Below are 26552 nucleotides of genomic sequence, written 5' to 3'. Positions count from 1 at the left end.
GATACTAACAAAACAACAGGATTTTAAAAATGAGAATGTTGAGGTAGAAAACAATAAGAAGGAAGGAACTTTTTTTTTTCCAGGAATGATACCCAAATTAAATTGCACTACTTTCAGAAGTGGGTCATATGTTTGGCTCTGAGCTTCCTAGTGGCCAGAGCAAAAAGAGAAAAAATTAATATTCTCACTGTCCCAAAGTTGAAAATAAATTAAGAGCTTAAGGTCCAGCCTTCTTAGGTGTGAAGCAGTTTTCTCCTACAGGCCCTTATACAGGGCCAAGGCAATGTGCTGGAGCAGACAGCACTGTTGTCAACACAGCTCAGCAGGGAACGTGATAGTAACACATTGCATCCTCTGATCCAGGCCTGTGATGTAAGGCTGAGGCCAGCTTGGCAAGCCGGCTATACATTGGGCACCTGCCCTGAGTGTGGGGGTTTACTTTCCCAACTTCAGAAGAGAAAGCATGGTCCACATTGCAGGCAGTTCAGAACAGCAATGGAAGCTGGGGCTCTGGTGTCAAACTGGCTGGGGGGAGGATGTGAATTTACTCCCAAATGGTGTAAATTGGGCCATTCTTGAAACCTCTCTGAACTCAGTTTCCTCATCCATACTATAGGACAGGAATAGTGAAGTAGGCCGGGCGCAGTGGCTCACGCTTGTAATCCCAGCGCTCTGGGAGGCTGAGGCAGGTGGATCACCTGAGGTCAGGAGTTTGAAACCAGTCTGGTCAACATGGCGAAACCCCATCTCTACTAAAAATACAAAAAAAAAAAAAAAAAAAAAAAAATTAGCTGGTCATGGTGGCGGGTGCGTGTAGTCCCAGCTACTTGGGAGGCTGAGGCAGGAGATTCGACTGAACCCGGGAGGCGGAGGTTGTAGTGAGCCGAGATCGCGCCACTGCGCTCCGGCCTGGGCATATTGTAGTTTTGCGGTTGCAGGCACACCTCAGAGATACCATGGTTTGGTTCCAGACCACCACAATAAAGCAAAAATGGCAAGAAAGCAAGTTGCAGAAATTCTTTGGTTTTCCAGTGCAGATAAAATTAATATCAGCAGTAAGCCTGTTTCACTTTCTTCTTCACGTGTGTACTTTCTTTCTTTCTTTTTTATTTTTTCACATGTGTACTTTCAATTTCCTTCAGGAACTTTTCTGGCCGGGCGAGGTGGCTCACGCCTGTAATCCCAGCACTTTGGGAGGCCAAGGCAGGTGGATCACTTGCGATCAGGAGTTTGAGACCAGCCTGGGCAACATGGCAAAACCTCATCTCCACAAAAAATACAAAAATTAGCTGGGCATGGTGGTGCATACCTGTAGTCCCAGCTACTCGGGAGGCTGAGGTGGGCAGATGGCTTGAATCTAGGAGGTGGAGGTTGCGGTGAGCCAAGATCATGCCACTGCACTCCCGCCTGGGTGATACAGCCAGACCTTGTCTCAAAAAATTAAAAAGTAAGAATCAAAAAAAAATCCAGGGGCAGAGGGACCCATGTGGGACAGATGGCATCGGATAGACCAGATGGTGAGTAGGGTGTAGAGGTCAGTGTCATCAGACTGTCATGCCTACTCTGTGTATGACAGCAATAGCCCACAACAAGTTTAACAAAAAAAGGATCCCTCAACTAAATCAATAATCACAAATCCTGTGTGTGCAACACTTTGAAGGAAGAATGGGGACCTGTTCTCCCAGGAGACCAGGCTGTGCGCAGGTTATAGGAGACTTTGGTCTTGATCCTAAAGAGGCAGCTATTGATGAGTTTCCAGTGGGAACAGTGGAAACTGCCTCGGGGTGCGGTTGTGAGAATGACATCTGTAGTGTGGGAAGCTCTCGGGGTTCTCATGGTAACTCTCTTGTTTCTCTTTCTCTTAGAGACAGGGTCTCACTCTGTCGCCCAGGCTGGAGTGCAGTGGTGCAATCATAGCTCTCTGTAGCCTCGAACTCTTGGCCTCCAGCAATCCTCCTGCCTTGGCCTCTATGCCCGTCTGGCTGCTGCTTTCTTTTTCTCACTTCCTCCCCTCTTCTCGCCCCTTGCCCCATCTCAATTCATTTTCTTTTCCTTTCTCTGTTTCCCTCCCTTTTTTCTCCTTTTCTTCCCTTCCTTCTTTGCGGCCCCTGCATAGGAGTCTTCAACCTGTGCGGCTCTGTGCTGCAGAGAGAGACACGGGGCTGGGAAGGGGTCCCCCACACTGTGAAGAGAGCCCAGGGCAGTACTGGCTGCGTTCCTTTCCCTCTTCCCAGTCCTCCAGGAGGTGCACAGGATCCCGCGTGGGAGGAACCCCGGGCCTCATGGGGGTCTCTGAAGACAGAGCCAGACCTGCGTGGCGTCTCCCCCATTGAATACTAGGGGACACATTCCCCACAGGGACACAGCCACCTGTCACAGCCCTACTGCTGAAGTCCACAGTGTGTAATTCAGCCCATCCTCCATCCAGAGCTGGTTGCGGGGATGCGGAGAGCTGGTTGCGGGGGTGCTGAGAGCTGGCTGGGAGAATGTTGAGAGCTTGGGCTCCCTGTTTGCACAGCGGAGATTGAGAGAGAGACAGAGAGAGGACACACTCTTGTTCCCAGGAGCCCCGAGGGCCTGTACATTTGTGACGGATCCATTCGAGTGTCCCACGTCCAACGGTGGTCCTGGCTGATTCCTGGAGTAGTAAAGGAAGTTCCGTTCTTTCCTGCGTTGCTCCAACTTCCCGACACAGGAGAACAGATGTTTCACATCCAGAGATGACCGAGGTGGCAGTGGCTTCATCACATTGAGCAGGCAGTTCCTTCAACAGGCGTGGGTGGATCCCAGCCTCTTCAGGAAGCAGTTTGACGCAGTGTTTCAGGGGCCTGGAAATGTCCATACTTTTCTCGTCAGTAATCACACTTCTGGGAATTTGCCCAAAGGAAATAACCCTAAAAAAAAAAAAGAAAGAAAAGCCATGTGCTCAGCAATATCTATTGCAGTGATATTGTATAATAGGGAACCATCCAGTTGACACAACTGTGGCCACCACCTAGTAGATTCTTTTTTTTTTTTGAAGAGAGAGAGAGAGTCTTGCTGTGTTGCCCGGACTGGTCTTGAACTCCTGGGCTCAAGCAATCCTCCTGCCTTGGCCTCCCGAAGTGCTGGGATTACAAGCGTGAGCCATCACACCTGGCCGAGAGAAAGATTCTTGATGAAGGCATTTGTGCTCCTGGATCCAGCCATGCCTGAAGTCCTTACCATGGGCTTTCCAACTATATGAGCAAATAAATTCCCTTTGCTATGTAAACAATATTTATGATACAGAGCTATGCAATTAATTGGATCGTAATGAAGATTAAATGAACTAATGATATATGAAATACTTGGTTCACAGGGGCTCATGAGAGGTCAACTCTCAGGAATTTCTTTCCCTTCAGTGAATGTACTTCCAAGTTAAAATCCACCAAGCATATTCCACATTTTAGAGCAGGCACGAATGGGTTTGACTGATTTAGAACAATAAACACACAGAACTGAAATTTCACATCACCACCTACCCCGCCAGGGTCTCACTATGTTGCCGAAGCTGGTCTCAAACTCCTGGGTTCAAGCAATCCTCCTGCCTCAGCCTCCCAAAGTGCTGGAGTTACAGGGATGAGTCACCACACCCAGCCTCTAGTGGATTCTTAAATCTGCATTTGTAAGAAGGAGTTCTGAGAGCTCTTTGTCAGCTAAGCTGGAAGCACAATTGCATGCCTGCTGAGATGGCTGGGTTGGGATGGGGGCTGCGGATTTTCTGAACCATTTCTGATACTGCCACATTGCTCTGTCTGCTAGGAAACCCTGCCAGGCAGCTGTGTCCCCCAGGGCGTTTCCAGCCATTCCCAGGCTAAAACTGGAGCGCCTGTTCCATTTTGGAAAATGAAGACTGACATCTCAAGGCGTGTTTCCTTTTTGGATGTTCCCCTGGATTTCTGGAGGGGAAGAGAAGGAAGTGTGGAAAACAACCAGGGAGGCCCTTGAAACCCCTTGTGGGGCAGAGCCCCTGGGGCAGGGATTTGTTTTTTTTCACCTCAAAAGCCTGCTGACAGCTCAAACAGCATCGCCCCCATCCTGGGGATGGAGGCAGGGAAGTTTATTTTTTCTAAAAGATTGTTAAAGGTCTTTATTTTATTGCAAAAGCAATACATGCTGATTGTTTAAAAAGAAACACATAAGTAATACAGAACTGTATAAAATAAAGTTCCTGGCAACCCCCTCCTCCTCTTCAGAGGGAGGCACCCTTTACTGTTTGTTTTAAATGTGTTCTGTTTTATTTTCTTGATCGCCCAGGCTGGAGTGCAATGGTGTGATCATAGCTCACTGCAGCCTCGGACTCCTGGGTTCAAGGGATCCTCTCACTTCAGCCTCCCAAGTAGCTTGGGACTACAGGCATCAATCATATCCTGCTAATTTTTTATTATTTTTTTGTAGAGATGGGGTCTCGTTGGTTTGCCCAGGCTGGTCTGGGACTCCTGGCCTCAAGCAATCCTCCCACCTTGGCCTCTCAGAGCTCTGAGATTATAGGCGTTAGTCAGTCACTGAATCCCATCTGTGTTCTTTCTTTTAGAGAGTTTCCATTTTAAGTCTTTGCAATTTTTTTTTTTTTTTGCAAGAAGCCACAGTGAACAATAGATCTTACAACCTGGTACACATGGGCACTTGTATATAAATAAAACACAAGTGTGACTCAACCATACTTATGACATGGAGTGCCCATCTGGAATTGTGTAGTCTATTCTGTTCCATTCAATTACATTTTATTTACAAAGAAAGGTGGCTGGTCATAAACCAATCAAATGATTTCATGCCCCACTGCAGATGTAACCTGCAGACAGACAACTACTGTAGATAGTGGCACAGGAGACCAGCTGTTCACGACTCCCTGTCCTACAGCTTGGATCTCACATTGAAGAATTTAGCAGCCTGCTTTCCATAACATTTCCATAACAGCCTGCGTAGGGCTCTTCCTTCCTTCTTAACAGTGACAGAATATCTCATTTTTTATTTTCATTTATTTATTTATTTATTTATTTTTGAGACAGGGTCTCACTCTATCACCCAGGCTGGAGTGCAGTGGTGCGATCTCAGTTCACTGTAACCTCCACCTCCTGGGCTCAAGCACTTCTTGACTCAGCCTCCTGAGTAGCTGGGACTGCAGGTATGCGTCACCACACCCAGCTAATTTTTTGTATTTTTAGTAGAGACAGGGTTTCACTATGTTGGCTGGTCTTGAACTCCTGAGCTCAGGCAATCCATCCGCCTCGACCTCCCAAAGTTCTGAGATGACAGGCGTGAGACTCTGCAACCGGCCCCAGTGGGCAGAGTTATCTTATTGAGTGGTTTTTCTGGAGGTATTTGTTCAACTCCTTCTTGAGTCATTTGCATTGTTTCCACGCTGGGGCTGTCACCGTTAATGTCGTGTGGGACATTCCATCCAGGCACAGGAACAAGAGCATCCATGTGGTAGATTCCCAGCATGGAATTTCTGGACTACAAAGCAAGCACCGGCCAGGCAGGGTGGCTCACGTCCGTAATCCCAACAACATGGGAGGCCTAGGCAGGCGGATTACTTCAGTCCAGGAATTTGAGACCAGTCTCGGCAACATGGTAAAAACCCCGTCTCTGCAAAAAATACAAAAATTAGCCGGGTGCCTGTAGTCCTAGCTGCTGGGGAGACTGAGGCAGGGGAGGATTGATTGAGCCCGGGAAGCAGAGGCTGCAGTGAGCTATGATCACACCACTGCACTCCAGCCTGAGTGACAGAGCGAGACCCTGTCTCAAAAAAGTTAATAAATAAACAAAAGCGTCTCCTACTATGTTTGCATGTAGGAACCAGTCACGATTTTTAAGAAAATACTGTGGTTTTAGAAAGAGGATATTCTTTTTTTTTTTTTTTTTTTTTTGAGACGGAGTCTCGCTATGTCCCCCAGGCTGGAGTGCAGTGGCGCGATCTGGGCTCACTGCAAGCTTCGCCTCCTGGGTTCACGCCATTCTCCTGCCTCAGCCTCCTGCGTAGCTGGGACTACAGGCGCCCACTACCGCGCCCGGCTAATTTTTTTTTTTTGTATTTTTAGTAGAGACGCGGTTTCACCGTGGTCTCGATCTCCTGACCTTGTGATCCGCCCGCCTCAGCCTCCCAAAGTGCTGGGATTACAGGCGTGAGCCACCGCGCCCGGCAAAAGAGGATATTCTTGTTTCAGAAAGAGGTTGGGTCAAGCAGCTAACCTTACCCTGGCTCTGTGTGGCCGAGAGAGAGAAGAAAATTGGAGAGCCCCCCTTCCCTCAGGGATTCCCCAAATGTTTCCTCTACATTTCAGGGTCTAACTGTGGTGGCCCCAAGAAGGTGTTCAGGATGGAGGAGGGAGGCCAGTGGGGTGGGGTTGGGTGGGGGAATGACCTCTGTCTCAGAAGGGTGGGGAGGTGGGAAGGGGAGGTGGTTTTTTTTGTCTGATTTGTGGAAACCCTCCAGACATTGAGGCCTCTGAGTGACATTCCCAGGATGGGGTCTGGAGGGCCGCCTGTGTTTGGAGGCAGGTGCAAAAGGGGCAGTGAGGGTGGGGGGATGGACAATCAGGATTCTCCCCATTCCATTCCTGTCCATATTGCCCTCTCTTTATTCACTTATTCATGTGCCGGTGATGCAGGATTTTTCTTCTCAGTCACTTTACAAACCAGGGACCCCCAGTAGGCGACACCCTGCCCAGGCCTCACTCAGTCACACTGGCATGCCCCGGTTTGCCTGTGTTATAGCTTGTATCCACGTTCGGCAGTTCCCGAGCTCTTGTACCACGCCCAAGAAGAATGAGGATATGCGGGACATTGGAGGAGGAGGGTGGAGAATAGTTTTATTGAGTGATAAAAACTGCTTTCAGCAGAGAGGGGACACACGGTTGGTCCGCCTACCTGAAGGCGGGAAAGTTCTCCCCCTGTGGCTGGGTCTGGGGTCTCTTATGGACTCAGAATGGGGAGTGTGGGCTGACTGGTTTGTGAGTATGCCAAAAAGGTTAAAGTGAAGACACCATTCAAAGGTTGGCACGACAGTGTAGAAAACCAGTTAGGAAAGGGTAGGTATATGTCAAATAGGTGAAGGGTGGGGACCAATTAGAGGAAAGCATGCCAAACGGGAATACAAGCTCCCAATCCAGTATGAGGATTTAACTTCTATCTTGGCTTTCGGGTTTTAAACTATCTCCTGCTTGGAGGCGGGGTTTCACCGGGGACCCGCCCCATCTGCCTAGGGATTTGGCTGCCTCCTGCCACTCTTTCGGGCCTATGCCAGGCATCTGGGACACAGCAGTGACTAACGCACAAGCTTTAGCCTCCCAGCAGGGACCTTCTAGCTGGGGAGACAGATGTGGAATAACAACCATGATGTAGTTATTTACGAGGTGGTAAATGTGGCCGAGTGCAGTGGCTGGCACGTGTCATCCCAGTGCTTGAGGCCAGGAGTTCCAGATCAGCCTGGGCAACACAGAGAGACCCCATCACTACAAAAATAAAAAATAGGAAAACGAGCCGGGCATGGTGGCTGGCACCTGTAGTCCCAACTACTCAGGAGGCCGAGGTGGGAGGATTGCTTGAGCCTAGCAGTTTGAGGCTGCAGTGAGCTATATGATCACGCCACTGCACTCCAGCCTGGGGGACAGAGTGAGACCTGTCTCTATAAAAAATGAAAAAATTAAAAAGGAGATGGTAGTGCAACAGGAAAAGGTGACAGGGTGGGGGTGTTTCACGAGGGTCAGGGAGGAGAGCATAACCTCAGATAGAGTGGTTCGTGGTGTTTGAGCACAGGTTTGAAGGAAGGAGCAGGCCACATAGACACCTGGGATGCCTGCAGTCCAGGCAGGAGGAGCGGCCATGCAAAGGCCCTGAGGCGGGACGGTGCTGAAACAGCTGGGAGGAGGTCAGTGTGGCTGGAGTGGAGTGAGCAGAGTGGAGGATGTTTTGGAGGTGAGTGGCAGAGAAGAGACAAGGCTTAGGGTAACACAGGGCTCTGGAGTTCTCAGGAGGCTTCATGACCATGCGGAGGGGGTAGGGCAGCTGAGAGAACGAAAACAGAGGTTCTGGAAGGGAGGGGCTGGCTCAGGTCCTGTGGCTGCTGCGAAAGACACCAGAGGGAACTTTCAAAACCGCCATCATCATCACCGCTTCTCTCACCATTTCCTAAAACCAAAGGGGGCCTGGCTGCACCGTAAGCCCTGGTTACCCCCTCGGGAGGTTGAGCAACCTATGGCTTCCCAGTACCCACAGGCACGGCTTCCTACCTGCGCTTCCCCTTCTGGCCTCAGGAAGAGAAGCGCTCCTTGAGCCACTGTAGCTCGTGCCAGGCGCCTCAGATGATGGACAAACACTGACATGGAGGTTCAAATATCAGGAAATACAGAAACAGCCCAACCATGGTGCATCTGGGAGAAAACTCCGACAAAGAAGTCCTTTTGCAAGCCGAGTAGGAGAGTGGCATCTTAGCTTGGTGTTGTCTGGGGCAAAAAAAGGCTCAGCCCCTGGAGAGACAGCGGGGCTTCAGTGGGTGCCCCAAGAAAGGGGAGGAACCTGCATGGAGACCCAAGAGTGCTGGGGTTTTGGCTGGGCACAGAGGTTCATGCCTGTAATTCTAGCACCTTGGGAGGCTGAGGCAGGAGGATCACTTGAGCCTAGGATTAAGTTTAAGATTAGCCTAGGAAACCCATCTCTACCAAAAATAAAAAATTAGCCTGGTGTGGTGGCGCATGCCTGTAGTCCCAGCTACTCAGGTGGCTGAGGCGGGAGGATTGCTGTGCCCAGGAGGCAGAGGCTGCAGGGAGCTATGATAGAGCCACTGCACTCCAGCCTGGGTGACTACGTAAGACCCTGTCTCTACCAAGAACAAAGTAAGCAAAAAAGCATGCTGGGTTTTGTCCCATTTCCAGCCTGGCTGTGAGGCCTTTAGATCCCCAGCCCCTTTCTGGGCCTCAGCTATAAAATGACGGGGCTGGAGCGGGGAAAACGGGCGGGCAGACGGCCCTCCTTCAGACTGCGGATGGCAGTGAGTTGCCTCACCTTAAGTGCTTGTTTCTGTTCTGAGTTGGGCTCTGTAGGACACTGTTTTGGAAGGGAAGGCTCTTAGGTTCTGTGGCCGAAAAGTCACAGATCTGGGCCATCTAGAAAGCTCTAAGCTCTAGAAGCTCTCCACAGCATGGGGACTGAGCATGGACATAGAGCCAGACAGCTTGGGTTCAAATCCTGCTGCTGCCATGTGCTGGTTGTGTGACCTTTGACAACCTGCCTGATCTCTCTGGGCTTCTATTGCTAAGTCTGTAAAGCGGAGATGATAATATTTCCCTCATAGGGTTGCTGGGAGAGCGGAGTCTGGTGGCCTATGTGACTGTGACTGTTCGTTAGGCGACTATAATTCTATGACTCATACTCCACCCGCACTTCATTGCCCAGCCCCTCCCCACACCCCTACTGGGTTGTGGAATGGAGCTCAAAGAATGAAATTCTTCAGTGTTATGAAGACATGTGTTTCCTGGAGGCTACAAGGAAGAGAAAGTGCCAGTAGATGACCCCAAGGTCACAGAGTATTTGTTTGTTATGCATTTGTCCTGCCCTGCTGCTAACCAGAATGTAAACTCCAGGGGAATTGGGGTCCCCATCTTGTTACCCCAGTTCTAGCTCCTGAGATGGTGCCTGGTTCCCGGGACACACCACCTGAGAGGGTGAGAAAACTGCCTGACAACTTCAGGCATCAGCCAGGCCTGGCACAAATTTCACCCCTAGTCACCTTCTTGCTGTGTGATTCCAGGCATCTTACTTTACCTGTCTGGGCTTCAGTTGCCCAATCTGTAAAACAGCTGGATTGTTGTAAGGATAAAACGAGATGGTGGATGTAAAAGTGCTTTTACATTCCAGGGCCCAGTGCCCAGTGGGTACTCAGCTTGTGTTCCCATCACTATCTCCCTCCTCCCCACCAACTCCTCCTCCTCCTCCCCCTCCTCTTTCCTCCTCTCCCTCCTCTTTCCTCGTCTCCCTTCCCCTCTCCTGTCCCCCTCCCCCTCCTTCTCTCCCTCCTCCTCCCCTGCTCCTTCCCCCTCACTCTCCCCCTCCTCCCTCTTCCCCTCTCCACTCCTCCCTCTCCCCCTGCTCCTTCCCCCTCCCCTCCTCCCTCTCTCTTTCCCCATCCTCCCTCTCCCCCGCTTCCTTTTCCCCTCCTCTCTCTCCTCCTCTCCCCTTCCTCCTTTCCTCCCTCCTCCCCTTCCTCCTCTCCTCTGCCTCCTTCCTCCCCCTCCTCCTCCCCTCTGCCTCCTTCCCTCTTCATCCTCCCATTCCTCCCCCTTCTCCTCCTTTCCTCCTCCCCTTCCCCGCCCTTACTTCTCTCTTCCTCCTCCTCCTCTATTGGGGTTTCATTCTGCATCAGATGCCAGTTGCTGTGACCCGGATATGTTTTGTTAAATACAAACACAGTCACGCAGCACAATCCCTGTGGCCAAGAGGACGCCTGTGTGTCATTATTAAGTGGATCAGGCCTCCCATCCTGAGAACACGCTCTTCCTACGGTTTACAGGGCCCCTGCCCTGAAGCAGATAACCGGGGCCTCACTCTGGGCAGGCAGGAAAGGCCCCACCTGCCATCCAGCTGGGCTGCTTCTCCTGGCCTGGTGAAGATGGAGGCCTTCGTCTTCTGCCATGTTACCCAGCCTGTTCTGGGATGGCCTCCCACGCCCCCAGAGGAAGGGTTGACCCATTAATCACAGGGCTTGGGAAGCTCACCTGGGCCTCCACCTGGGCCACTGGCTGCAGGTGCCATCACCCACAGACGGTGACCAGGGACTGCCCTTGGACGTGGAGCCGGGCCGCCTGCTGACTCGGATGTCCTGTCCTGGCCAGAGGCAGCTCTCACAGCGAGCACTGCCAGATGGAACCCAGGATGCCTAGTTACATTTGAATTCCAAAGAAATAGCAAATGATTGTTTGGTGTATGTCTTGCGCAGTATTAGGGACAAATTACAGATCTGCAGCATTTGGGACACACCTATACAAATGACAAGCAGGCATTTGCTACTTCTCTGCAATTCAGATTAACTGGGCACCCCGTATAGTTATGTGCTAGATCCAGTAACACTCCCTAAAGCCTCCTTCTGCCCATGAGCTCACCCCGTTTCAGCTCCATCTTGGCAGCAGCAGAAACAAAGGGTTTGGCCAGGCTAAGGGCGAGGCCACTGAGCCAGGATTGGGGTTGGGGGTGCAACCTTAGGCAAGCCTCCTGTCCTCCTGGTCTCAGTTTCCCCGTCTGCATAACTCAGCTGGAAGAATCGTGGCTGCATGGACCTTTTTTGAGCATAAAGCGTGTGATGTATGTGGGAAACATGTTTTGGAAATGGAAAGGTGTTACGGAATTATGAGTGACCGGAATTCGTTGTTAATGGGTAATGCAGACCAGTCAGTGGGGGCTGTTTACTGGCAACTGGGTTCCTTTTTTGGAAATTAGTTTTTTTCAATAAGCAACCTGCATTTGTTCTTGAAACATTAGAAAATGGAGAGTAGCAAAAGGACGAAAAATTCCCTAATGACATCACTCAGGGACAACTATTTATAGCTTTTTTTTTTTTTTAATTTTTATTTTTTTGAGAAGGATTCTCGCTCTGTTGACCAGACTGGAGTGCAGTGACATGATCTCAGCTCACTGCAGCCTCCACCTCCCGGGTTCGAATGATCCTCCTGCATCAGCCTCCCAAGTAGCTGGAATTACAGGTGCGAGCCACCATGCCTGGCTAATTTTTGTTTCGCTATGCTGGCCACGCTGGTCTCAAACTCCTGGCCTCAAGTGATCCACCTGCCTCAGCCTCCTGAAGTGCTGGGATTACAGGTGTGAACCACCACACCCAGCCTCTATAGCATTCTTTTTCCTTGGAAAACTTTTCCTCCAGGTGTATGTGTGTATTACTTTTTCTTTTTCTTTTTTACAAAATAAGTGGGATCATAGTCTGCATTCTTTTAGGGAACCAGTTTTTCCTCCTATAGCCACTTCATGTCTGAAGTTTCAGAGTACACCCAGAGGAAAAGCATCTTCCTTTCTGGTCCATGTGATTCCTGGGGTATTGACAGACGTCCTATAAAACCACAGCCTGCCTGTCCTCCTCCTGCTATGCCTGCATAGATGCCTAGCTTATGTTAAAAAAAAATTGAGATACACTTCTCATAACAAAGTTTAACATTTTAAATATTTTAAACTGTACTATTCAGTGGCATGTAGTGTTTTGCAATCACCACCAATATCGAGTTCTTAATTTTTTTTTTTTTTTTTGAGACAGGGTCTCACTCTGTCACCCAGGCTGAAGTGCAGTGGCACCATCTCGGCTCACTGCAACCTCTGCCTCCCAGGTTCAAGTGATCCTCCCACCTCAGCCTCCCAAGTAGCTGGGACTACAGCTGTGTGCTACCATGCCTGGCTAATTTTTGTACTTTTTTTTTTTCTAGAGACAGGGTTTTGCCATGTTACCCAGGCTGGTCTCAAACTCCTGACCTCAAGGAACCCACCTGCCTTGGCCTCCCAAAGTGCTGGAATTACAGGCATGAACCACTGCACCCAGCCCAGAACATTGTTATCACCCTAAAAAGAAACCTCATACTCTTGGGCAGTCACTCACCAATTCTTTCAGCACAGATCCACTTTCTCTCTCTACGGATTTGCCTATTCTGGACATTTTGTGTAAATGGAATCATACAATATGTGGCTTTTGGTGTCTGGTTTCATTTTACAAAATGTGTTTGAGGTCCCTCTATGTTGTGGAAAGCATCAGTGCATTGCTCCTTTTTATGGTCAAATCACTCAATTCTTTTATGGCCAATACTTGTGGTAGAGATAGATTACATTTTGTCTATCCATTCATTCACTGATGGACATTTGAGTTATCCCTACCTTTTGACTAGTGGGAATACTGCTGCTATGAACATTCTCATACAAGTTTTTGCTTGAGTACTTGTTTTCAGTTCTTTTGTGTATACACCTTGGGGTGGAACAGTAGCTATAGCATTTTATGTTCCCACCAGCAATGTATGAGGGTTTCAGTTTCTTCACATCCTTCCCAATATTTAGTTTCCATTAACTTTTTTTTTTGAGACAGAGTTTTGCTGTTCTCCCATGCTGGAGTGCAGTGGCACAATCTCGGCTCACTGCAACATCCGCCTCCCGGGTTCGAGCAATTCTCTTGCCTCAGCCTCCTGAGTAGTTGGGGTTACAGGCATCTGCCACCATGCCTGGCTAATTTTTGCATTTTTATTTATTTATTTTTTTTGAGACAGAGTTTCTCTCTGTTGCCCAGGCTACAGTGCAGTGGTGCGATCTCGGCTCACTGCAAGATCCGCCTCCCGGGTTCACGCCATTCTCCTGCCTCAGCCTCCTGAGTAGCTGGGACTACAGGTGCCCGCCACCACACCTGGCCAATTTTTTGTATTTTTAGTAGAGACGGGGTTTCACCATGTTAGCCAGGATGGTCTCGATCTCCTGACCTCATGATCCACCTGCCTTGGCCTCCCAAAGTGCTGGGATTACAGGCGTGAGCCACCACACCCAGCCTAATTTTTGTATTTTTAGTAGAGATGGGGTTTCACCATATTGGCCAGGATGGTCTCAAACTCCTGACCTCAAGTGATCTGCCAACCTCGGTCTCCCAAAGTGTTGGGATTACAGGCATGAGCCACCGTGCTCGGTCAAAAACTTTTTTTTTGTAGCTATCATAATGAGTATAAAGAGGTATCTCATTGTGGTTTTGATTTGTATTTCCTTGCTGACTATTGGTGTTGAACATCTTTTCATGTGCTTCTTGGCCATTTGTATATTTTCTTTGGCGAAACGTCTATTCAAGTCTTTTGCCTTTTTTTTTTTTTTTTTCTTTTGAGACAGGGTCTGGCTCTGTCATCCAGGCTGGAGTGTAGTGACATGATCTCTGCTCACTGCAGTGTTGACTTCCCAGGTTCAGGTGATCCTCCCACCTCACCTCCAAAGTAGGTGGGACCACAGGTGCCCACCACCATGCCTGGCTAATTTTTGTATTTTTAGTAGAGACGGGGTTTCACCATGTTGGTCAGGCTGGTCTCGAACTCCTGACCTCCGGTGAGCTGCCTGCCTCAGCCTCCAAAAGTACTGGGAGTACAGTCGTGAGCCACCGTACCCGGCCTCAGTGCCAATTTGTTTTGTTTGTTTTTTTTTTGCTGAGTTGTAAAAGTTCTTTATATAATCTAGATACTAGACCCTTATCGGATATATGATTTGCAAACATTTTCTCCTCTTCTGTGGGTTGTCTTCTTACTTCCTGATAGTGTCCTTGGGCGCACAAAAGTTTTCCATTCTGATGAAGTCCAATTTATTTATTTTTTATTTTATTGCTTGTGCATTTGCTTTCATATTTATAAAACCATTGTCAGATCCAAGGTCACGAAGATTTATGCTATTGTTTCCTTCTAAGAGTTGAATGATTCAACCTTTGTATATGATGTGAGGTAGGGATTCTAACTTCATTCTTTTGCATGTGGATATCCAGTTGTCCCAGCACCACTTGTCAAATAGACTCTTGGCTGGGCATAGTGGCTCATGCCTGTAATCTCAGCACTTTTGGAGGCCAAGGTGGGCAGATTGCTTGAGGTCAGGAGTTTGACACCAGCCTGTGGTGGTGCATGCCTGTAATTCCAGCTACCTGGGAGGCTGAGGCAGGAGAATTGCTTGAACTTGGGAAGTGAATGTTGCAGTGAGCCAAGATCACACCACTGCACTCCAACCTGGGTGATGGAGTGAGACTCTGTCTCAAAAAAAAAAAAAAAAAAAAGACTCTTTCTCCATTGAATGGTCTTGGCACTCATTGACCATAGATGTATAGTTTATATGTAGACTCTCAATTTTATTTCATTGATTTATATGTCTATTCGTATGCCAGAACCACATACTTTGATTACTGTAGCTTTGTAGTAAGTTTTAAAATCAGAATGTGTGGGCCAGGTGCAGTGGTTCATGCCTGTAATCCCAGCACTTTGGGAGGTGGAGGTGGGAGGATCACTTGAGCCCAGGAGTTCAATACCAGCCTGGGCAACATAGTGAGACCACATCTATACAAAAAATTTAAAACTTAGGCATGGTGGTGCACTCCTGTAGTCCCAGCTACTCTGGAGGCTGAGGTGAGAGGGATTGCTTGAGCCCAGGAGTTTGAGGCTGCAGTGAGCTATGATGGCACTACTACACCACAGAATGGGTAACAGAGTAAGACTCGGTCTCAAAAACAAACTGTAAACAAACAGAAACAGTGGGTCCTCCAACTTTGTTCTTTTTCAAGATTGTTTTGGCTATTTGAAATCCCTTGCAATTCCATATTAATTTTAGGATCCACTTGTCTATTTTTGCCAAAAAAGCCAGCTGGAATTTTGATAGAGATTACATTGGACCCGGGCCAGGCACAGTGGCTCACACTTGAAATCCCAGCACTTTGGGAGGCCGAGGCTGGCAGATCACTTGAGTCCAGGAGTTCGAGACCAGCCTGGCCAACATGATGAAACTCTGTCTCTATTAAAAATACAAAAATTAGCCAGGCTTGGTGGTGCACACCCGTAGTCCCAGCTACTCGAGAGGCTGAGGCAGGAGAATCGCTTGAACCCAGGAGGCAGAGGTTGCAGTGAGCCAATATCGTACCATTGCACTCCAGCCTGGGCGACAGAACGAGACTCCATCTCAAAAACAACAACAACAACAACAACAAAAACAGAGATTACACTGCACCTGTACATCACTTTGGGAAGTATTGCCATTTGTGATCATTACTTTTACACATCAACTTAGCTAGCCTATAGTACCCAGTTATTCAACTAAACACCAATCTAGAAGTTGCTGTAAAAGTATTTTTCAGATGTGGTTAATTTTAGTTGACTTGAAGTAAAGGAGAGCATCCTTGGAAATCCAGATGATCCTAATTCAATCAGTTGAAAGGCATTAATAGCAAAATTGTGGCAGGCAGGGTGCCTCATGCCTGTAACCCCATTACTTTGGGAGGCCAAGGTGGGAGAATCACTTGAGCCCAGGAGTTCAAGACCACCTGGGAGACATAGTGAGACTTCATCTCTAAAGGAAAAAAAAATAGCCAGGAGTGGTGGTGCATGCCTGTGGTCTCAGCCACTTGGGAGGCTGAGGTGGGAGGATCACTTGAGCTCAGGAGGTCAAGGCAAGAGCGAGCTATAATACTGCCACTGCATTTCAGCCTGGATGACAGAATGAGACCCTGTCTAAAAGAAAAAAGAAAGCACTCCCACCAACGGGTGAAGCTTTAGTTCCTGCCCAAGAGTTCCCAGCCTGCCAACGTGCCCTACAGATTTTGATATTGCCAGCACCCACAATTGTGTAAGCCAGTTCCTTGAAATCTCTCTCTGTACCTCTGCCTCTGTCTCTCACTCTCTACAGATAGATAGATTCTCCTCGATTTATGACAGGCGTATGTCCTGATCAATCCCATTGTAGGTTTAGAATATTGTAAGTTGAAAACGCATTTAGACTGGGCATGGTGGTTCATGCCTGTAATCCCAGCACTTTGGGAGGTCAAGGCAGGTGGGTCACTTGAGGCCAGGAGTTTGAGACCAGGCTGGCCAACATGGTGAAAGTCCGTCTCTACTAAAAATACAAAAATTAGTCAGGCATGGTGGTGCATGCCTGTAATCCCAGCTATTCAGGAGGCTGAGGCATGAGAATCACTTGAACCCAGGAGGCGGAGGTTGCAGTGAGCCACTGCACTCCAGGCTGGGCAACAAAGTGAAACTGTGTCTCAAAAAAAAAAACCAAACAAACAAACAAACAAACAAACAAAAAAACACAAAAAAAGCATTTAATATGCCTAACCTACTGAACATCAAAGTTTAGCCTAGCCTACCTTGAACGTACTCAGAACAACTTACATAGCCTACAGTTGGGCAATAACATCTAACACAAAGCCTGGTTTATCAAAAAGTATTGAATATCTCATGTAATTTACTGAGTACTATACTAAAAGTTAATAACAGAATGCTTGTAAGGGTACTTGAAGTACAGTTTCTTCTGAATGTGTATCAGCATCATAAAGTTAAAAAATCGTAATTGAACCATCGTTAAGTCTGGTACCATCTGTATATGTATATATCTCCTCTCTCTTTCTTTGAACGATTTCTGACTGATATACCACTTTAACAATATTAAATCTTCTGGTCCGTGAATGTCTTTCCATTTATTTAGGTTTTCTTTAATTTCTTTCAGCAATGTTTTATAGTTTTCAGTGTATAGGTCTTGAACTTCCTTAGTTAAACGTTTTCCTAAGTATTACATTGTCTTCTCTCTCTCTCTTCTTTTTTTTTTTTTTTTTTTAGAGATGGGGTCTTGCTATGTTACCCAGGCTGGATTCAAACTCTCATGCTCAAGGGGATCCTTCCGCCTCAGCCTCTTGAGTAGCCGGGACTACAGGTGTGTGCCACCATACCCAGCTTCTATCCTTTTGAGGCTATTGTAAATGGAACAATTTTCTTAATTTCATTTTTGGATTGCTCATTGCTAGTATACAGAAATGCAACTGGCTGGGCATGGTGCCTCACACCTGTAATCCCAGCACTTTGGGAGGCCCAGGCAGGTGGATGGCTTGAGCCCAGGAGTTTGAGACCAGTCTGGGCAACATAGCAAAACCCCGTCTCTACAAAAAACTACAAAAAAATTAGCTGAGCACAGTGGCATATGCCTGTAGTCCCAGCTACTGAGGAGGCTGAGGTGGGAGGATCGCCTGAGCTCAGGAGGTCAAGGCTGCAGTGAGCTGTGATCGAGCCACTGTACTTCAGCCTGGGTGACAGAGACCCTGTCTCAAAAAAAAAAAAAAAAAAAAAAAAGAGCAACTGATTTTCGTATGTTGATCTTAAATCTCACAACCTTGCTGAACTGGTTTATTAGCTCTAATAGGTATTTTGTACATTCTTTAGTGTTTTTACATACAGGATGATATCATCTGTGAGTAGAGATAGCTTTACTTTATCCTTTTCAATCTGGATGCTTTTATTTTTCTTGCCTAATGGCAATGGCCAGAACCGCCAGGATAATGTTGGACAGAAGTGGCCAGAGTGGGTACTTTGGCTTGTTCCTGTTCTTAGGGGGAAAACATCCAGTCTTTTACCATTAAGTGTGTCATTAGCTGTGGGATTTTCACAGAAGCCCTAAAGTTGAGGAAGTTCCCGTCTATTTCTAGTTTATTTTTTTTTTTTTTAAATCATGAAAGCATTATTGGATTTCTTCAAATGCTTTTTCTGTCTATCGAGATGCTCATGTGGCCCAGTTTACTTTTATCCCCTGGTTGGAAGCCTTGGGTTGGAAATTCAATCTCTGTGGTTTTTTGGGGATCAAAGAAAAGAGTTACAGTCTTATAGCTCTGCCCATAAATAATTGCAAGCTCACAGCCGTGGTAAGTGTTTAGGATGCATAAAAACACAAAGTTGGCTCCTGTTGCTGCTCAGCAGTTGGGGAAAGAAAAACAAATGAAGATGTGGTAGTATTCAGTAAAGGACAGAAGAAAACTCAGGCTCACCACTGCTTTTACAGGAAGGAAGGAAGGGAGGGAGGAAGGGAGGGAGGGAAGGAGGGAAGAAGGGAGGGAGGGAGGGAGGAAGGAAAGAAGGAAGGAAGGAAGGGTGGGAGGGAGGGAGGCAGGGAGGGAGGAAAGAAAGAAGGAAGGAAGGGAGGGAGGGAGGGAGGGAGGAAGGGAGGGAAGGAGGGAGGTAACTCATCCACAGCTGAGGGTGGCCCGTCAGTGGACATGGCACAAGGTGGCAAGAACTTGGGGCTGGGGACACTTTGCTGAGGGAGCCGGGACAAGCCATACTCCCTATCTGGGCCTCCCTATCTTTAGGACCTCAGGTAAAGGCATGGGATTTGGGCACCGGTGGGTTCTAAGATTCAGGTCTTTGCCAGCATGGGGCTCGGAAGCTCCCTGTCCAAATGGCGTTTGTCTGTGGATGGCCACATCAGGGTTCTGCCCATCTCCTGGCTCTGTGTACTCTCAAAGCCAGGCACGTTTCTTAATTCCCTCTAATGATTTCCCAGAGAGCCTGCTGGATCCAGGCTGCTGCTGTGATCACTGCAGCCGGCCGATGGGGCTCCAAGCAGACGGGGAGATGGCACCCATTTAGGGGCAGATGTGGAAACAGGAGCTACTGATTTCCAGAGCTTTCTTTCAGTGAGAAAGGCCTACCTGGGGGCACGGGCCACCCTGGGCGCACAAAGCGGAGAAACAGCTGATAAGCCTTACGTAATACCTATCCCGTGCTAAAAACTTTACCCCCATCTTCCCAGTTAACTCCTAGTCGGTCTTAGGAGACAGGACTGCTATTGTGCCCATTTTGCAGACGGGAAGCCGAGCTCAGAGAGGGTGGGTAACTTGCCCGAAGGCACAGAGTGTCTTGGTCAGTCCGGACGCGTCTGTAGAGTTAGAGGAAGAGAAGGGCCGTCCTCCAGAGGGCTGGGAGCGCCCCAGCGCGGGTCCGGGGTCGAGGTTGGTGGTCCCGCCGCCTGGAAGTGGTGGAGCAGCGGGGGGAGAGAGGGAAGTGGGGAGAGCTGCGAGCGGCAAATCCGGAGGGAGGGTCAGGCTGTCGGGGGCGGGGTGGGGGGTGCTGGCACCGGGAGGCAGGGGCAGGATCGGAGAGTCGGGCAGACACCAGGTCCGCGCGAGGCGTCTCAGGGGTAAGCCTGGGGGGCTCTGGGGTGGCGAGGGAGCGGGGTGTGGGGTGAAGCCTGGGGGCGATCGGAGTGAGGCGGGGAACGGGCAGTGGTCTAGTCTGGGGCCCAGGTGCGGGCCGCGGGGGCGGGAGAAGCCGGAAGCGCGAGCTGGCCGCGCTCCGCCCCGGCGGGTCCAGCCCCCGCCCCCGTCCCCGCCGCCCGGCCCTTTTCTCAGGGCGCCCGCGCGGCCAGCTCAGACCTCCCGGCTCGACAGGCGGCGCGGGCGGCGGTGAGTGCGGCGCGGGGACGCCGGGGCTTGGGGATCAGAGGGGGAGAGCGGAGGGCCCGTGGCGCCAGCACCTGCTGGGCGCCCAGTGCACCGAGCCCTTGGCTGGGGGCTCCCGGGAGGCCGGGGGGCGCCGGGCGGGTTGCGGGCATCGAGGCACAGCGGAGGGCGTAGGGGCCGGGCCGGGGCGGGGTCCGGCCTCCCAGCCCTGGTCCCGGCCGCGTCTGCGGTTGGGCTCATTTCCTGCGCCCCGGAGTGGCCCGATCGCGTGTGGCGGGGTCGTCTGGCCCCCACCCGAACTAGCGGCCCTGGCTGCCCGCCGCGACCCCCTACGGGGAGAGGACGGCCCCTGGGCTTTTTAGAAAAAGGCGCAATTCGCTCTAGTGACTCAGGTTGAGACTTCCAGAAATATTCCCCGGGGGTTCAGAAACAAAACCAAAACAAACAAAACCCCAACGAATTCCGGAATGCTGTTTGCATACATTTGGCTTCTAGAGGCGCAGGTACCCGCGTTTCTCCGCTTGCCCCCGCGAGTTCGCACAAGATCCGGGACGGACACCCGAGGGCCCTGGGAGACCCTGGGGAGGTGAAAATCAGCGAAGTGGGCCGTGGCCCCTAGGCCTGACCCCTCCCCGCGGGGTAAGGTGGGCACCCCGCGAGCGCAGGGGTCCTCTCACTGCTGATGGCACCCAGCTCTGGGCCCAGACGCCGCTCACCGTCCACCGCTGGTGCCGGGTAGGTGCTGGTGGGACCAGCTGGTGACTGGTGGCAGAAGTGGACCTCGCCCCTCCCTGCCAAGCTAGGCAAATACCCTCCCCGCTCTGGTTTGCAGGTCACTGTGGATCTAGGTGGTCAGTTGGTGGTGTGCCCGAAGCTCTTCAGGGTCAGGGAGAGGAGGTGACAGGGGAAAGGTGTGTGTTCTGGAAGGGCCAGTCATGCTTCAGGGACCAGGCTAGTTGGACCTTCACTGGTTTTCTACTTCCCGACAGTGCAGCTGATGTCACTGACTGTTGGACAGAGCAGTGGTCACTGGGAAATCTAGTTTCTGGAAGCCACCGGGCCTTCCGAGCTCCTACCAGTCTTCCCAAAGAGGATACCTTCCTCCCCTTGGCCTGGTGCACTGGTGCTGGTTCAAAGACTGCCTGAAGCCCAGGTTGGGGTCCTCTTTAGGAAAGCCGTGATTTGCCTTAATGTGTGCTTGGCTGCCTCATCTGCCCTCTCACCCCCTGCCTTCTCAGAGTGACTCTTTAGGACTTCCTATTTAGGACGAACCCAGATGCAGAGAGAAGTGCAAGCTGGTATCTGGAATTCCACCAGTGTTTTGGTTTTATCAGTTGGAGCAGGATCTAGATGGCCTGTGACTTGCTTTACCTGGCACTGAGTAACACCCATGTTGCACTTGGCTTTCTTCTCTACCAGCCCTTGCTCTGGGAACTAAATGTGCACGAAACTCTCTAAGAAACATTTAATTGTAATCTACCATGAGGGAGGCCTATCTTCCTCTTTCCTGTTACTTTAAGGCATGAATAATAGATGCGTTTATTCACATTTGAGAAAGTATCTTGTAATGTTGTCAAAGATTAAGTGACTGGGTGATTGATCTAAGACGTAGGATCAATTTCTTTCCTTTTTTTTTTTTTTTGAGTCAGAGTCTCACTCTGTCGCCCAGGCTGGAGTGCAGTGGTGCGATCTCGGCTCACTGCAACCTCTAACCCTTCTCACACCCCTCAGCCCCCCACCCGGGTTCAAGCAATTCTCGTTTCTCAGCCCCCAAGTAGCTGGGATTACAGTTGGGTGCCACCACGCTTAACTAATTTTTGCATTTTTAGTAGAGACAGGGTTTTGCCATGTTGGCTAGGCTGGTTTCAAACTTCTGACCTCTAGTGATACACCTGCCTCGGCCTCCCAAAATGCTGGGGTTACAGGTGTGAGCTACCTCACCTGGTCAATTTCTTAAGTCTGTAAAATACTACATTGAAGTGTAATTCACTGTCTTTGGTGAATCCATTTCCTTTTGTTCCTTCTGTTCCTTTTATGGGCTGGCTGTTGAGAAATAAAGCGCTACCCTTGCCATGTAAAGGATGCAAAAGAATGGCTCCTGGTCCTGAGGGGTTTACACAACGGGTAGAAAGTAGAAGTACACACAGGCGAAAAAGTTGGTGCTTGCTAACGCCCTTGTAACTCCGGAAAGGGCTTGAGAGCAGTGGAAAGGAGGCAGCTGAGTTAGAGAAAGTTTCATGGAAAAACTGAGGCCTGAGCACATGTGGCAGAAGGAACATGTGGACATAGTTCAAACAAACAGAAGGGTCTCAGCAGAGCTGTGGAGGAGGTACAGCCAAGCCCAGGTGGTTGAAGACAGTAAATGGAAAATCCACTGAGAGGAAAGAGCTGGAAGGCGTTTCCAGCCTAAGTGAATTTTCAAGAAAATAAACAGTGCATGTTTTGCTGACATTACCCATCCTTACTGCTCAGAGGTGTGTAATAGCACTTTGAGAATGGACTGGTGCCGTTTTGTGACTTAAACTTCTCCCACTGAAGAGGAATTTCCCCAGAGCTACAGTGAGGGTGGAAAAAAGAGGATCTGCAAGAGGAAGTCCTGGATTCTTGGCACTGTGACTTGTCCTCTATTTGTTTTCGCTTTTATGGCAGTGAAAATAGCCCCGTGGGTGAGGCGGTCTATCAGGTAAATAGACTTCCTTAGTTCTGTGTTTCTTTAGCACACATATTTTTGACATCTCCTGGGCGCGTTTGGCCACCCATGGTCTGTTCTGAACTTGATTAATGTTTACTTGCCTAAGAATTGTTATTTGAGGTCAAGTGGCATTTTCCAGGGTCCTCATAATTTCATCTTGTTTGAGCCTGTGTTGATTGACTCTCTGGACACCAGTGACAACGGCTTTGTAGCTAATGAAGTTGTCCCTTGGCTGCAGGTTATTTCAGTAGAAGAACTGTGTAATTTCATAGAGCTTAAGGCATGGACACAAGAAAGGAACCATTCTGGAAGCTGTCTGTGTGATGGTGATTCTCTGCTCACCTCATAGTACGTAGGAGTTTATATACCAGGATCCAAAGCTGGAGGCTTCAGAGAAAATAATGTTGGAGAATTTAAGCTATTTAGCTCATGGAGACTTAGAAATAATTGACAGCGTGCCTCAGGTGTGTTTAAGAGCTTAATGATGACTTGCCTTAATCTTGAATTCATGAGGTTATTCCTAAATGATGTACTGATAGTTTGAAATTTTTTATTAAAAAAAATTAAAGAAAGTATGGAAGATAAAGAAGAAAGGCATAATCTCATAGTCAGAACGAAACAACTCCCACTGGCTGTCCTTATCGGGCGGCTTCTGTCTTTTGTCTTTGTGCCTGTTTTCTATGAAATCATAATCAGGGTTCGTACAATTTTGTATCCTAATGCAGTTTCAATCTTATTAATGATCTCATTGCACTGTTTGGTGAAAACCCGTCATTCATGTGGAAACTGGGCATGTGGTTTCACCCAGAATCCAGAGGAAAATTGCCCACTCTGATTGTGGGGGAGCAGCCCAGCTCCCTGATGGAAGCATTTTCCATTCCACAAATCACTATGATTTGTCGTTATGCCATGCTTGAACCTGGCTTTAAGATTGTGGTAACTTTATCTTTGACTTGAGGGACATACCGCCCTGCAGAAACCGCCTGAACTCAGAAGATGGAATTGGCACACATTTCTCTGAAATATTTCACTCTGAGCTTCTGTACTTTTAACTGAGGTCTACTGAAATTAGAATTTGTTTGGGATCAAGTAACCGAAGGCCAATTTCTCGCTTCCTTTCCCAAAGAGAGCTGGAGGTCCGGGTTTCCCCTTTTGTCTAAATCCTTCCTGCTTAACCATTTATGGCTTAAGACGTACCATTCACCTTGAACATTTTCAGGAATGACAGGCAGGTTAAATTCCATGACAACAAAAACCATGTTGCAGAATCGTAGTTTAAAACCTGCCAAGCGACAGTCCTTAGTTTAAGAATTTTAAGCAATATTCAATGTAATAAGTATACAATTTGGGAGGGTTGATTATAGTCAGGATCCACTGTGCTCACATTATTGGAAATAACGTTTTTTCTCCAGAGACCCTAAAAGACCAGACCTTTTTGACCCTCGCAGCTGGTACTCTATCTTGTTTACAAACTAGGCTATTTTCTTAGGAGACCTGACAATTTGCATGTGAGTGCCCTTCTTTTGCCCAAGGAATCCCTTTTTTATTCTGGGGTCATTTCTGCGATATACATATTCATGGACCTAGCTTAGTGTTTCTTTTCTGGGGGCTGGGAGGTGGGGACCAGAGTAGAATTGAATATTTCTCCTTTTTCTTCCTGGAAGAATCGATCTTCGAGGATTAAGTTGGTGGTTAAAAAGCCGCTGCATCTTTCTGAAGGCCTTGCCCTTTTATGTGTTGATCTGACACCCAAATGTAGAAAACACTTCTATACACAACTTGAGGATATATTTTTAGAAGAGTTTACCACCCACATGTGGCTAAAGCTTTGTGGGGAGGTTTTTTTTTTTTTTTTTTTTTCCGTTGTGAGTAAAATAGATATTTCACTATATCTTGCTCTTATTTTCAAACCCTTTAAAAAGCCATTGACCATTTTCTCTTTTATTTTTAGCTGACACATAATAATCATACACGTTTATGGGATAAAGAGTGATATTGTCATACATGTCTCCAGTGTGTAATTGATCAACGGGTAATTGGCATGTTCGTCACCTCAAACACTTACGGTTTCTTTGTGTTGTGAACATTCAGAAGTCTGCTAGCTATTTGAAAATATAGACGGAATCATCGTTAGCCATATTCACCCTACAGTTTACAGAACAGTAGAACTTCTTTCTCCCATTGAACTGTAACTTTGTACCTGTTAACCAACCTCCCTCTAGCCTCTCTTCCCCTCCCCTTTCTAACCTCCAGTAACCACAGTTCTTTTCTCTACTTCTGTGAACTCGATTTTGTTGTCCTTCCTTTGTGGAAGTTGTGAAATACCTTTTGAGGGGAGTGCAGACTTGTGGACAGGCGTAAATATGCATTCAGCTGGACTGAGTTTGGGAGGTTCCTTCAAAACCTGTTCTTTTGCTGAAATTCTAGGTATCTTTTTATTTTATTTTATTTTTTATTTTTCACCTCATTAGTTAGAAGTATCAGAAACTCTCCTTTTCCCCCCACTTAATCTTTGGCATTTAACCAAAATATACTTCATTTATTTATATGTTTTTTGAGATAGGGCCTTGCTCTGTTGCCCAGGCTGGAGTACAGTGGCGTGACCACAGCTCCATGCAGCCTCAGCCTCCCTCCCGGGCTCAAGCCATCCTTCCACCTCAGCCACCACACTAATTTTAGTGGTTTTTTTTTTTTTGTAGAGAGACAGGGTTTCGCCATGTTGCCCAGGCTGGTCTCAAACTCTTGGAGTCAAGTGATCCATCCATCTCGGCCTCTCAAAGTATTGCCATTACTTGGCCTCTCAAAGTATTGCCATTTGCCATTACCCCAAAGCACTCAAATGTTGTTTTTTTTAAATTGAAATTGAGTGCTTTGGGGTAAGACCTGCCTATTTCATTTCACCTTATAGTTTTTCTTACTCTTGGCCTATGTAGGGGAGAGGGAAGACTTTTTTTGTGCCTTCTGAAGTTACCATAATTGAGTCTATGAAATAAACCGATGATTGATAGATTAACAGACAAAAATACATACACATTTTTCCATGCGTAAATGTGGGAGTCCCACAGAAAGTGAAACTCAAAGCAAGGTCAGATGATGGACATTTATCTAGTGTGCCTGAGCTACAAAAAAGGAATAAGGGGCTGGGCGTGGTGGCTCATGCCTGTAATCCCAGCACTCTGGGAGGACAAGGCAGGCAGATCACTTGAGCCCAGGAGATCCAGACCAGCCTGGGGAACATGGCAAAGCCCTGTCTCTACAGAAAATACAAAAGTTAGCCTGGCATGGTGGCTCATGCCTGTGGTCCCTGCCACTCTGGAGGCTGAGGCAAGAGGATAGCTCTAACCTGGGAGATTGAGACTGCAGTGAGCTGAGATAGCACCACTGCACTACAGCCTGGGTGACAGACCAAGACCCTGTCTCCAAATAAAAAAGAAAAAGGAATAGGGGCTTGGGGCTCCTGGAGGGAGGTAGTGCTAGGTTACAGAAGGGTGAGGGGAGGAAATGTATAGTGAACAAAGGTTGCCTTGTTATGCAGATAAAAAGTCTCTTGAATGATGAAAGTTGTCTCAGAGTAGCCCTCAGAAGAACAGGTGATAGCTTGTGACCAGGTGTCAACCTTCAATCTCCTCTCCTAAGTTAAGATCTTCCAGCTGGGCCTGGTGGCTCATGCCTATAATCTCAGCACTTTGGGAGGCCGAGGTGGGTGGATCACGAGGTCAGGAGTTCGAGACCAGCCTGATCAAAATGGTGAAACCCCATCTCAACTAAAAATATAAAAATTAGTCAGATGTGGTGGCAGTTATCTGTAATCCTGGCTACTCAGGGGGCTGAGGCAGGAGAATCGCTTGAACCTGGGAGGTGGAGGTTGCAGTGAGCTGAGATGACACCACTGCCCTCCAGCCTGGGCCACAGAATGAG

The 26552-nt window shown here is 48.5% G+C and overlaps 1 protein-coding gene across 9 annotated transcripts in view; it reads left to right on the top strand.

The window, feature by feature from the left end:
* LITAF (lipopolysaccharide induced TNF factor) overlaps positions 1-26552 on the top strand; it is a 79967-nt gene that overhangs the window by 23025 nt on the left and 30390 nt on the right. Inside the window, exon 1 of one of the 9 annotated variants that reach the window (XM_005591266.4) lies at positions 18737-18858. The exons of 2 other annotated variants lie outside the window; for them this stretch is intronic. The gene's annotated coding sequence lies outside the window, so the exon portion shown is untranslated. Of the gene's footprint in view, positions 1-18736; positions 18859-19291; positions 19370-19406; positions 19681-19911; positions 19946-20414; positions 20678-22492; positions 22626-26552 lie in introns of those variants that run through there. 6 more of the 9 variants (XM_015442607.3, XM_005591269.4, XM_005591267.5 and 3 more) reach the window with 6 other exon arrangements.

This window comes from Macaca fascicularis, chromosome 20 (genome assembly GCF_037993035.2).
Source record: "Macaca fascicularis isolate 582-1 chromosome 20, T2T-MFA8v1.1".
NCBI lineage: Eukaryota > Metazoa > Chordata > Mammalia > Primates > Cercopithecidae > Macaca > Macaca fascicularis.
The sequence above is the reverse complement of the archived record's forward strand: the minus strand, read 5'-3'. Positions and strand labels throughout refer to the sequence as shown.